The sequence below is a fragment of the Cryptomeria japonica genome, chromosome 3 (genome assembly GCF_030272615.1).
Source record: "Cryptomeria japonica chromosome 3, Sugi_1.0, whole genome shotgun sequence".
NCBI lineage: Eukaryota > Viridiplantae > Streptophyta > Pinopsida > Cupressales > Cupressaceae > Cryptomeria > Cryptomeria japonica.
The window spans coordinates 274689609-274702558 of record NC_081407.1 but is presented as its reverse complement, the minus strand read 5'-3'; the positions used below and the strand labels follow the sequence as shown (position 1 = coordinate 274702558).

General features: G+C 38.6%; 1 protein-coding gene across 6 annotated transcripts in view; it reads right to left on the bottom strand.

The window, feature by feature from the left end:
- LOC131063905 (uncharacterized) overlaps window positions 1-12950 on the bottom strand; it is a 187348-nt gene that overhangs the window by 130874 nt on the left and 43524 nt on the right. The window lies entirely within an intron of this gene.

Sequence of the window (12950 nt, the reverse complement as noted above, 5' to 3'; positions counted from 1 at the left end):
GCTTGACCAATGACAAAATTGTATTGCTTGGACACATGTCCCTTCTAGAAAAATCGAACAATGGATAGCCGGGGTAGGTACATCGGAGTTTGTGCCACCTTCCATGAGTTAAGTACATTGAATCTGGACATGCTGAGGTGGAACACATTGACTGGAGAAATGATGACTAGGACGCCACCTCATTTGACACTTGTAACTTGGTAGATATTCAATTTGATGTCGTTGAGAGGCTATCTTTAATTAACTCTTGTTCTAACTCCTTTTGTCCTTGATGTGTAAGATGATGATGTACCTCGCCTTGGAACGTTGGATTGAAAGAGGTCGCCCATGTCTTGGCTTGATCGTCCTGGCGAAGACCGTCCTGGCGAAGACCGTCCTTGATCCGGCTTGATTTTCCTTGATGAGATCTCCATTTGATGCCTACACAACATTTCAAAATTAGAAACGTGATTTTGCAATATATAACATAGATAGAGAGCAAATTTTAGGAAACTTAATGATAAGTCCTTTATTAATCATTTCCTAAAAAAGATTGAGCTAGGGATTCAAAATTTCAAATTTTCAAAAAATATGACGACGAATAAATAAAGCAATAATAATTAAATCGCCATACCTTGATAGAGAGCTAACTCTAAAATGCAAAAAGGAAAAGATCGCCTAGGCAAAATTGGAGGAATAAACTAGTCTTCAATATGATCTCCTCAAAATTGACTTTGCCACCTTTGGAGTGAACGTGATCTTCAAGTATCGCCTTAGACGTGGTCTTAAATGATCTTCAAATTTGCCCTTGACAAATCGCTCAAACAAATCCTCCAAGTCTTTAGCAAATTCGCCTTAATGTATCCTCAAGTTCGCATTTGGTGTGGTCTTCAAATTCGCACCACCCTTTGATAACTAAGCGCTGCCCTTGGTTTGAATTCGCACCACCTTTGAACACACTTCGCACTATATTCGCCTCTCCTCAATTCGCATGAAGAAAGGTAAAAATGATTATGTGAAAATGAAAATTTCCACTCCCCTTATATAGCGCTTCACACCTTTTACCCACTTTGGCCGACTTGAATAAATAAAACCATTTTTTAAATGATTTTCAATAAAATAACAAGGCCGACTTGCTTAATTGAGCGCTCCAAATCGATTTTTATTAATTAATTAATTAATTATAAATGCCTTGCGTTTTTTAAATGTGAATTTCGATTTTTAAATAAAGGCAAAAAATAATTAATAAAAGATAACGCCATATTAAATGCTAAATAAAATGGATATTCAATTTTTAAATCGATTTAGCATTTGAGGAAAATTCGAATTGTTTATTTTGACGCCAAAACTGGAAAACAAAGGGACGTACCTCATCGCTCTGGTCCCTTGGAGAGGGACAGGAGCGATCCATGACTTTGGTCTCGATTTTTGCATTTCTTACGTCCAACTCCTTCATCTTCACGTTGAAAATCGATCATCTCGATGGTCTTTCGAATTTGATTGCCTTGTGTGCGCATATGGGTGTCTTTTAAGTGCATATCGCCCTGGTCCTTGTCCAAAGGACAGGAGCGATCTATGTTTTTCACGTTCATCTTGCATCTTTTAATTTCGATCTTTCATTGTTGGCGAATAACATACTTTACTTGTTCCTTTTGCGCTTGATTCATTTGTCTTCATTATGTGTTTGGTCATTTTAAGGGGTCATCGCCCTTGTCCCTTGGAGAGGGACAGGAGCGATCCATGTCCTTTTCCTTGACCTTGGCAACTTTACACTTTGATCTCCTTTGCAATGTCTTCTAGACGCCGTCCTTCGCTCTTCCTAACCTCGCTTTGCTTTGATCTTGAAGGAACGTGAGTGTTTTGATAAGATCGCCCTGGTCCTTGTCCAAAGGACAGGAGCGATGTGAGGCTTTTACATTGTTTGGCGATGTTTGGACGTTGAAAACCCTTGCGAATTATCTTCATACGATGCCTTGGACCCTCTAAAACATTGCGAAGTCTTGTCCTTACGTAAATTTTGCATGAAATGACCAATGCATTCAACATCGCCCTGGTCCCTTCCTGAGGGACAGGAGCGATCTAGGCTATAGGGTGCGAATTTCATCATTGCGACGGCCTTTGAATGTTTGTGCTTGCTAAAAAAAGTCTTGAAGTGTCCCTCGCCACCTTGACTTAACTTGGATCGTCTTTAAACTTGCGTAGGAAGCAACATCATCCTTGCATCGCCCTTGTCCCTTGGAGGGGGACAGGAGCGATCCTCCTTTTGTAGCCTTTATCTCACCTTGCCAGGTTCCGAGTTTATATTCAACGAACTCGTCCTTCTTCACTCTATTCGTTCATGCCTTGACATTGTTTGTAACTTTGCAAGAAAATCAATTATATCAAAAATCGCTCTGGTCCCTTCCTGAGGGACAGGAGCGAACTAGACATTTAGGACCTTTGTGGACGTCCAAAAAATCTTCAATTTGTATTCAATGCGTCCATCTCATGTTTTCCCTTGTTTTTGAACGTAAACTTGCCTTGACATTTGCCTGGATTCTGTCTAATGAAGGAAATCGCTCTGGTCCCTTGGAGAGGGACGAGAGCTACAAGGTACCTCGCCCTGGTCCCTTGGAGAGGGACAGGAGCGATTTGGGCATTCTAGGTCATTCTCCTTCATTTTTGCATCTCAAATTATATTCATTTGGCAAAGCATCTTCCTTTGGACCCTTTCAAATTGCTAAGTCATCAAAATCTTGCAAGGACAAGGCGAAATTGAATTTGTAGCTCCGGTCCTTCACTGAGGGACAGGAGCGATTTTCCTCCTGGAGGCATTTCTGTGCTCATGAAAATCTTCAATTTATATTCAATGGAAAGATATCGCCGTTCTCCATCACTTCCAACTCGAAATTCATCTTGACCCTGCAGGAATAGTAAAATATTTGAAAACGAGCTCCCGTCCTTCACTGAGGGACAGGAGCGATTTTGCTCCTACAGGCCAAAATAACATGATTTTACACATTTTATCACTTCACAAGGTGAAAACAAATCATTTGAAATGCCTAGGATCAAAATTCAAAAAAGTCAAAATTTGGTCAAAAATATTCAATTGGACAAAAATTCACATTGACTGCCAACATTTAGACAAATTTAAGCTCTGCATTAACATTCTTATTGAAAATTAGACCATTTTGGCGAATTCATTGCATTCAAAATTTGCATTCTAGAAAAGGAAATTCAAAAAGCTCTCAAAACTGACTGGATTCTGGCCTGAAAAGACGGTAATTAAAACCCTAAGGCTTGACCCTAAATCCAGACAACTAACAAACTAACAAAACCCTAAAAACGAAAGCAAAAAACGAGCGAAAAACAAGCAAAAAGAGGGGGTCCCCATTTGCGATGGGGCGATGTGTGAAAACGTCACAACATCTAGCGCCACCTTGAATAAATGTTGAAAAACATTTCAGAGATAAAGACTCAATCGACACCTAGAACCTCTGGAAAATTCAACCTAGCTCATCAAGAGATTAGAAAATGCACTCAAAGTAGAAGGAGAATCTTTAACCATATCTAGACACTTAGTCTTTGATTACCCAGGTGTGTGCAAGTGTATTCATTCCTCTCGACAAGACAACTATGAATTTCAGGTTCCCCTGTGATTAGCTACGTAGTTTATCTAAACTTCAAAAGCATCCTGGATAGAGCCTCGCTGCCAGTCAGACGTCCATAGTCCCGACGAGGTTATCGCCGCAAGCTCACGAACATTCCTCCATTGCCAGTCAGGCGTCTATAGCCCCGATGGAGTTATTCGCATATTCCCTTTAGCCAATTTTGATATTTCATTTCATTTCACTTTTCTCTTCATTTTTCTCTTTTATTTTCTCTTTTTTTCTCATTTTTTCCTTTTAATATTGCCTTTTTCTCTCCGTCAATTCCTTTGGCTCGTAAGCAGTGAAGCTTACTAGGGTTTGAGGATTGCGGTGGCGCTGAAGCCAGATTTTAGATTTTTCACCAATCACAGCTTTGCCCGAAAACCATAATGACTCGGAGTCTATTAATGTGTGAAGATATAGTAATCAACAGATGTCAGCATCAAGACACAGAAAATGATTCCCTTCCAAGTCAAATACAGGTCCTGATCAGATGATAAAGCTGAAGAGGAACAACCTCGGATTCCAAACACTTCATGAATAGATATCTAAGAAATGAGTCTAACATAAGATCCAGGATGTTGCCAGTGTATGAGCAACAACACAAACACCTTTCTCACAAAATGGAGGCTCCCACTCAAGACACCTAAACTAAAGCAAACCGACTGACAAACCGACCCAAAGCAAACTAAGCTAAAGCGCACACCAAAAGCAAACTACCTAAACTACCTGAGCCACACTAGATCATGAGTCAAATGACTCAAGGCAAATCAAGAACAAGGCTCAAAAGACCTCTAACCTAAAAACACGAAAAGAAAACCTACTCTAAACCTATATACAAGAGTCCTAGACTCGACACGACTCAAAGAAGCAAAATATATACATGACTTTACATGATTTCTCAGGTTGTGCAACAGGAGCATGGCAAACGTGATGGTTCTCAACCTAGCAAATTCATCCTTAAACACAGAAAGACAAGCTCTCACCATGCATCTCTCATACTCACACAAATTTTCACTCAAAATGATCAACTGGGGTAATTCGTTAGGACCATGATCAATCCAGATGCAAGTTGTTTTCCCAAAATCCCCATAATCAAAATCATAATAACTTTCAAAGCTAGGATTAAGGAAAGAGACAACCTGGCATGTTTCAGGCTCAGATGGCACTGCATTGTCGCAAGCGAGGTCACCAGCTGCTTCAGGAGGTCGCCATTGATGATGAATCATTCCACGAGTATCCACAACATGTTGATCTAGATTAGGAAATTCCTCTTGAAACAAGCTTAGCGCCCCTTTGAATAGCTCAAGATTCTCTGTTTTCACTGAGATATCTTGCATAAACCAGGCATCTTCATGAAATTTTGTTAGCATGTCTTCAAAAATGAGAGTCTCCTTGATGGATCGAGCTTCAAACATCTCCTCTAGTCGGTCAAATGTAATCTCAGGTGATGTCTTGTCTTCTTCAAGCTTAGTCTCAGGAGGTCGAAGCTGATGATGGATCATATCACTCACAGTAACTTGCTTATCTAGAAAAAAATTTGACGGTGATTCCATTTGCGTTTCCTCTATAAGATCCTTCAATACTTCCTCAAATAGCATAATGGGGATGAAATCTTCAAGCGCCCCTTTGAATTGTTCTTCATATCTGGGCTCACTTATGATAATTTGTGATTCTTCATTCAATATCTCAACTTGATTGTCTTCTTCAATGAGAACATTTGAAAACTCCTGCAATTCAATCTCAAGGATCTCCTTTTGTAGCATAAGTGAGAATTCTTCAAGGAATGAGTCATCTTCTCCTTTAATTGCTTGTTCAACTCCTAGATCTTCCTTTGTTTGAGTATTTTCAACTGATTCTTCAACTTTTGTTTCATGGTATTCTTTTTCAGGTGCTAGGCATGGCGAGCTATCCATTGTAATACATTGATCATCAGGTGCACTAGTATCGTCAACGTCCACTTGATCCTTCTCACATTCAGATGTTAGAGCAATGTCTTGTTCATAGGTTCTCCTAAATTCGGCTGCGAGATGTGCACCCCAAGATTTGTTCATAATACACTCTTCCTCGGACAAAGTTGGCATTCCAAACTGGTTTCTGACTTGATTGATAGCCATTTCACATACTGAGCAAGTAAATTCAGAGTGAGGTGAGTTGTGAATTCTACACCACAATGGTAGCAATATGTTTTCAAGACGCATTTCGCCATCCAAAATGAGTTGACTCTCGATCATCCACATGAAGCTTAGAAGAGGATCTTTGGTTTCTGGGACACTGAAGTTGCCTTCTTCTGTTTCTGGCCTAGGGACATCCCAAAAGAAGATTTTTCCCTGCGTTGCCGATTCTATCCTTGATAAGTACTTCAAGCAATGCATTTCATCATGTTCTTTTGTCTCATGGACTCGACACTGCCCTGGTCTTGCGAACTCGAACAATCTGCGTGGATAAAGTTGTGTATCTAACCTCCACCAAAGTTCAGGAAAATCAACTTGTTGCTCCTCGTGAAACTGTTGCCGCTCCATGGAGAAATCTTTTCTTTTTTGATTTCTTGATTTTTCGATTTTTTTGGATTTTCTATTTTTCACTTTTTTTGGATTTTCTATTTTTCACTTTTTTTTGGATTTTCTGGAATAAGAGAGATCTTGAATATCTCGGATTCAACTTGAACGTTCAACTGGTTTCAGCTTGATTCCTTCTTGCGTAAGTCCAACTGATGACCCAACGATCACCTTCCTTCTTTGTTTGAGAAAAAGCTTTCCACTGATCTTCCTTGGATTCAAGAGTTTGTGTTCACTGTCAGGCGCTCCTCAGGATCTGACGTTCAAATGCTCAGCCCTCCTTCTAGCGCCAATTCTGTTGACGTGTATTTTGTACACAATCATACACAGAATAAAATACCAATAGGTATCTTATCCTCTCTTGAGAAAATAGTCTCTAACTGCTGAAGATTCGCGTAAAGGATCAGTTAGGTAGACTCCAAGGTTCTTTGATGTAGGGTCTCTACGTGTGGACAAGCTCCAGTGGTATGATGTGATTTGCTGGAATCACAAGGGGACTTACATTGAACTTCCGATCTGCTTTGCTGGACACAGGCTCTTACTAACTTAGATTAAAAAATGGAAAAAGGATGGGGGTGAAGAGAGGATCTAATCCTAATACTAAGAATGTAGGAGCAATGATTTGATTTTTGATGAAACTCTAACTAGATCTTGTTTTGACATCAATGGAACATCTACACAAGGCTAGTGCGATCTTCTAGGGAAGCTTTATGATGTTCAAATCATCACCGCAGGCATAGATACCATCCAAGTTGATGCATATCAATGAAGAGGCGACAAATTGAAATTGAGCTTAAGCTAAACGATTCCAGTCGACTACACAAGGCAAGAAATTGTTGCCATTGATTGTAAACAAACTCCATTTTCATTGAAGTAATGGTGAAATATGTCGTTTTTCTTGCAATTTGCATGGTTTCTTGTTGAGTCTTCAATCTTAGATGGTAGATGATTAAATGAATGGAGGGAATGTGATTGATTGATGGTAGAATTCGTACATCCATACTACTAGCAGTTTGTTGATTGCAAACTTGCCTTGTGTAGTCGACTGGAATCGTTCAGCTTAAGCTCAATTTCAATTTGTCGCCTCTTCATTGATATGCATCAACTTGGATGGTATCTATGCCTGCGGTGATGATTTGAACATCATAAAGCTTCCCTAGAAGATCGCACTAGCCTTGTGTAGATGTTCCATTGATGTCAAAACAAGATCTAGTTAGAGTTTCATCAAAAATCAAATCATTGCTCCTACATTCTTAGTATTAGGATTAGATCCTCTCTTCACCCCCATCCTTTTTCCATTTTTTAATCTAAGTTAGTAAGAGCCTGTGTCCAGCAAAGCAGATCGGAAGTTCAATGTAAGTCCCCTTGTGATTCCAGCAAATCACATCATACCACTGGAGCTTGTCCACACGTAGAGACCCTACATCAAAGAACCTTGGAGTCTACCTAACTGATCCTTTACGCGAATCTTCAGCAGTTAGAGACTATTTTCTCAAGAGAGGATAAGATACCTATTGGTATTTTATTCTGTGTATGATTGTGTACAAAATACACGTCAACAGAACCCCCGAACCTAAAACGAGGGTTGAGGAAGTACTCTGCTGCATGAATGGGTTGGTGGAGCTGATTGTTCCACCTCCTATCAACAATTTCCCAAATGGGATCAAATTTGAGCCTATCCCCCTTGTAGTATTTTTTTATAGACTCCTTGGCCCTATCCATGGCCTCATATAGATATCCCATTGGGGTTTTATCCCCATCCACCAAGCGAAGAACTTGAACCAAGGGCTCTGACACCTACAATTGAAAAATACAAATTACAAAAAGATTAAAATTTAAATAATGAAGTTACAAATTAGTAATGAGAAACTTGAATCAAGAATAACTAAAATTTAAAAATTAAAGTTTTGAAGTAACAACCTTCACAATCTCTGCAGCCCTTTGTGCAAATTGGTTGTCGAAGACTATGCATGTGACAGCCTCTCCTTCAGGCTTCTTCGAATAAGGTGAGTTAAGCCATTCTCCACTCACAAACAATTGTTTCAAAGAAGTCAATGCAGCAAGAAGGCTTTGCAACGTCAAGAAAATTGTTGCAAACCTTGTGACACCAACTCTCACCAAATCTTTCCCTTGGGTGTACTGTCTCATCAAATTTAGGACCCAAGGGTGATTGTAAATATATTTGGTGATCCTCCTTACATCTTCCACAACTGGAGTCACCCACTCAAGTTTTCCTATGTCCTCCAAAAGAAGGTCAAGGACATGTGTTGCACAAGGTGTCCAAAAAAGAGTGGGGTGCCTCTCTTGGGAGGATTCTTCCTGCAAAAGAAGAATTTATTCTTAAGAAATATGCAACCAAGTAAAACAAAGCCACAACAAATGAAAATATTGCTAATGCCTAAAGGTGATAATTCAAAAAGATTCTACCTGCTGACACATATGCTGCTACATTATCTGTGATGATTTGCACCACATTCACTACCCCCACCTCCATGACGACATGCTCCAACATTCCAGCCAATGTTTATGCATTTTTCACCTTGCTGGAGGCATCAACAGATTTCAAGAACACTAAATTGTCCTTGCAAGCGACCAAAAAATTGACGATGGTGCGGTTCTTGCCATCTATCCACCCATCAAATAGAATGGTGCAGCCATAATTTGCCCATTCAATTTTTTGATCCTCCATCACTTCTCTTGCCCTAGCAACTGCATTTGTGAGCAACCTGTAAGTGCAAAGTGAAATTAGGTCTTAGTACACAATTTTGATTTAATAAACAAGAAATCTAAAAAATAATTAAAAATGAAATCAAGTGGACTATGTAGTAATATACTAACCTCCCACTCAAATTCCTGCGAGAAGGGGCCTTGTACCCCTTTCCTGAAACTGTCATAGCAGTCACCAAATTCAGCCAATAAGAATTCTCCGCCACATTGAATGCAATGTTGTTGAAGTACCAAAAACCAGCTACTGCAATGTCAGTTTTCTCATGTACCTCCTTATTCCATCCAGTGGCCTCTAATGATGGTTGTGCTCCAAGTGTGTTCCTGGGCACAAAAAAATCACCTATAGACCCTGATCGTGGTGATGGAAGTGGAACAGTGCCAGGTACTCTACTAGAGGAAGCAGAAGCAATGGGCAAGGTGATGGTGGATTTGCGGATACGTGGGCCACCACTATGCCCTCAAGTGCTTCTTGTTCCTCTTCAAGGTCAACAGAAACACCTTGAGATTCAGCTATGGCTGATCTCATGGCTAGCTTTGCCCTCTCCCTTTGCAATTTCTCCTCTTCCCCAGCTACAAGTAGGGCATTCCATTGTCTTTTTTATTTCTTCATTGATCCCAAGGCATGCTCTAGCATCATGCCTGTCTATTCCTGCAAGCTGGTATTTGAGGCGGTTGATGCCTCCATGAAGTATTTTCTCACACTTTATGCATATAACTGACCCAGGATCGGGTCCCTCATAGGCATACCTCCATGCCCCATCTCTAGCACCTCTAGGACGGGTGCCTATATATCCAGATGGGCATGGATCTAGTGGCCATTGCTCCCTTGCCATGATTAATTCTTACTTAACCTACACATACAAAGTGAAAAAAAAAATTAACATTTTAGATAAACAATTTAGCACTAAGCAAACTATCTACATTAGTTTAAATAAATTTAGACATCATTCGAAGTTTTCTTTTTTTAAAAGTAGGGTTTGAATTTTTTTTTGAAAACTAAATTCTTCAAAAAAATTGTGAAAATTCAACAAAACTTGTCAAATCTAGTGTTAAATCTTGTGCAAATAACTTAGAAATGATTTAGACTACCTAGGAATCATTTCTAATCAATCTAAATGCAACAAAAAATAAACAAATTGTTTTAAAAAAGCATAGATAAAAAATTAAAAAACTTACCTGGGAATCTGATTTTCCCTTCAAATCCACTTGGAATCACTCAAAAATCACTCCAATCACCTTGCAAGTCCTTCCAAGTGAACTTCCCCCTTCTCAACCCAAAACCCAATCAAAAAACAAAAAACGAATGCAGTTTTTGCCGTTTTCGGCTAATGTAGAAACGCGGGCGAGTTTTTACGTGTTTTTCTTAAAAACTCACCGAGTTTTTGGCAAAAACTCGCCGAGTTTTCGCCAAAACTCGCCGAGTTTTCTTGGCAAGTAGAAGTCATAACTACTCGCCAGGCCCAAGAACTCGGCGAGTGTGTCATCTATGAGCATACCACCTTCCTTGACGTACACAATATATTTAAAGGACCCGATGGTTGCTCAGAGGAACACAACCATCAACCAACTGACACATATAACTACCCGAGAGTGACAACAAATTTAATACGAACAATTAATACATTGCTGGATAACCGATATTATTGAACATAAAATAGATATTGTACGCTAACTACATAATGCAAGATATAGAAATTACCATTGACCATATTCCTTTCAATAACAAGAGAAATATATAAAATTGAATTGATTTGTAGGTACTAATACCTAGAAATTTACATATACCAATCTGGAAGAGTTTGCTGCAATCAAAAAATAAACATTGTGCACCTTATAATCTACATTCAGCTCTTACTCTTGAAACTGTGGAAACTTTTAATGTTTAAAATTTCAAAATCTGGAAATTTGTCTTCAACGAAGTCCTCACAAGTTTCACCAAACTCTAACAAGAAAAATTAATGTGAAATCTAATGTGACTTCGCCAATCACCAGCTAGGGAGGAATCTTTCACCCTTGAAACTGATCTTCCCAAGAGGGCTTGCGTCCACAAGAGGCTGAGATGGAACAAGTTCCAATCTCCAAAACCACAAAGGTTTCAATCCAAGAGAAACAATAAATTCAACATATCTCCATTTAGCCTCTCATTGCTCTTTTATAACCTTTTAGGAAACTCTTCAAATGCACCCTTTCAACCTCCTCTCTGCATATTTCTCTTTCTTTTTAATTTCTCACTTTAGCTTGGGAAATAATAAAGTGGCCCTCATTAACATAAAAAGTGGTCACTTAAAACTTACAAATTAATGACCTTATTAAATAATTAAAATATAATTTTAATTATTTAATTAACTTTTGAGGCCATATAAAAGGGGACATTACATACTAAGGTATATCCATGGTACAATGAATCATGGTTTGGAATATAAAAATAATGATCAATTCTTCTTGACATGGAATACAAATGTAGATTATCCAGGTTCTATGATTACAGGAAATCCACTCAAGATTTGTTTTCTTCTTCAGTTCAAGTCCTATTTCTTGGGGAAGTAAGAAGCAAGCCACAATTGCTCGTTCTTCAACAGAAATAGAATATCGTGCAGCAAGAGCAACATTTTGTGAAGCAATTTGGCTACGTTACATACTAGAAGGATTGAAGTACCTTAAAATCAACCCACAAACGTTTATTGTGACAATCAAAGTGTTCTCAAGCTTGTCCATAATCTAGTGATTCATGAACAAACCAAACATATTGAAGTTGATTGCCACTTCATACAAGAACATGTTCAACAAAACAATGTTCTATTCCAATTCTACTCTACTCAGGAACAACGTGCAAACATCTTCACCAAGCCTCTTGGATGTGTGAAATTTGATACTTTTCAAGATTCTCTTATTAGTACTTAAAACAACAATTTAATAAGGTGGAAATGTTGGCATATTCGTCATCGTTGTCTTGTAGTAGGTTGTTTTAGTTTCTGTTAGATACTTGATCAGTCCCAAAGACATTGAGAGGGGGGGGTGAATCAGTGTCTAACCGATATATGAAATATTTAACCTTGTTTGCAACTTTACAACCCAAATTAATGTACCGGTAAACAAGCAATAAAGAGAAATAAGAGAGACAGCATCAATGCACACCATAACACAAGATATTTTGGCGAGGAAACCCGGTAAGGGAAAAACCTCGGTGGGATTTGTGACCCACAATATTTACTCACTGACCAATATGAATAAATATTACTGATACAATAGGGGCCTACACATGCAAGAAGGCCAACAGCCTAGAGCTCACTGCTCAATCACAAAAAGGAGTCACACTGACTACAAAATTGGATGATTAAATCCAATGACAATGTACTGCTCAAAATAGCATCTACAATGCTTGATTCAGTACTGGTTTAAGCTCTGTCAAATACCTCTGCCATAACCTTTCTTCGCTCTACTCTGCTCTTATTCGCTCATCAAAATTATTACATCAAAATGCATATACAGATATTCGCTCTCATAATCCATTTGCATTAATCACCTATACATATTTTGCATACTTATCACATACCTATGTCACTTTCTAAATGACCTATAAGATCTCATACATATATGAGTCTTTACAATACATCATGCCGGCTATACAATATAATTACAATACAAAACAATATAATTTCCATGTTGGTTGGGGTGTCAGTAAGATCTTCTGTCAGTGTAGACTGGGTGCCGGTGTGAATAATCTTATTGTGCTTGCCGGTGCCGATAGATGATGTTTGTTGCCGGTGTATGTTGTGAACCATATTACCAATTGGTTGCCATCAATGACAACATCAACTATTCTCATCTGAGTGTAGAATGCCAACAGTTTCTTATATTTTGTTATTCTATTTGGAATTATTCATGTTATTTGTTTGTTACTTGTTAAACCTGTAAGTGCCAAATAAACCACTCATTCTCATGCATAAATTTCACTTATAGTGCAATATCAATGTAGTCTTTTGGATTTGATTTGCTATTAAAATTTGCCTTAGATAAATACACTATGAATGTTTGAAAATTAATACAAAAAATTAAA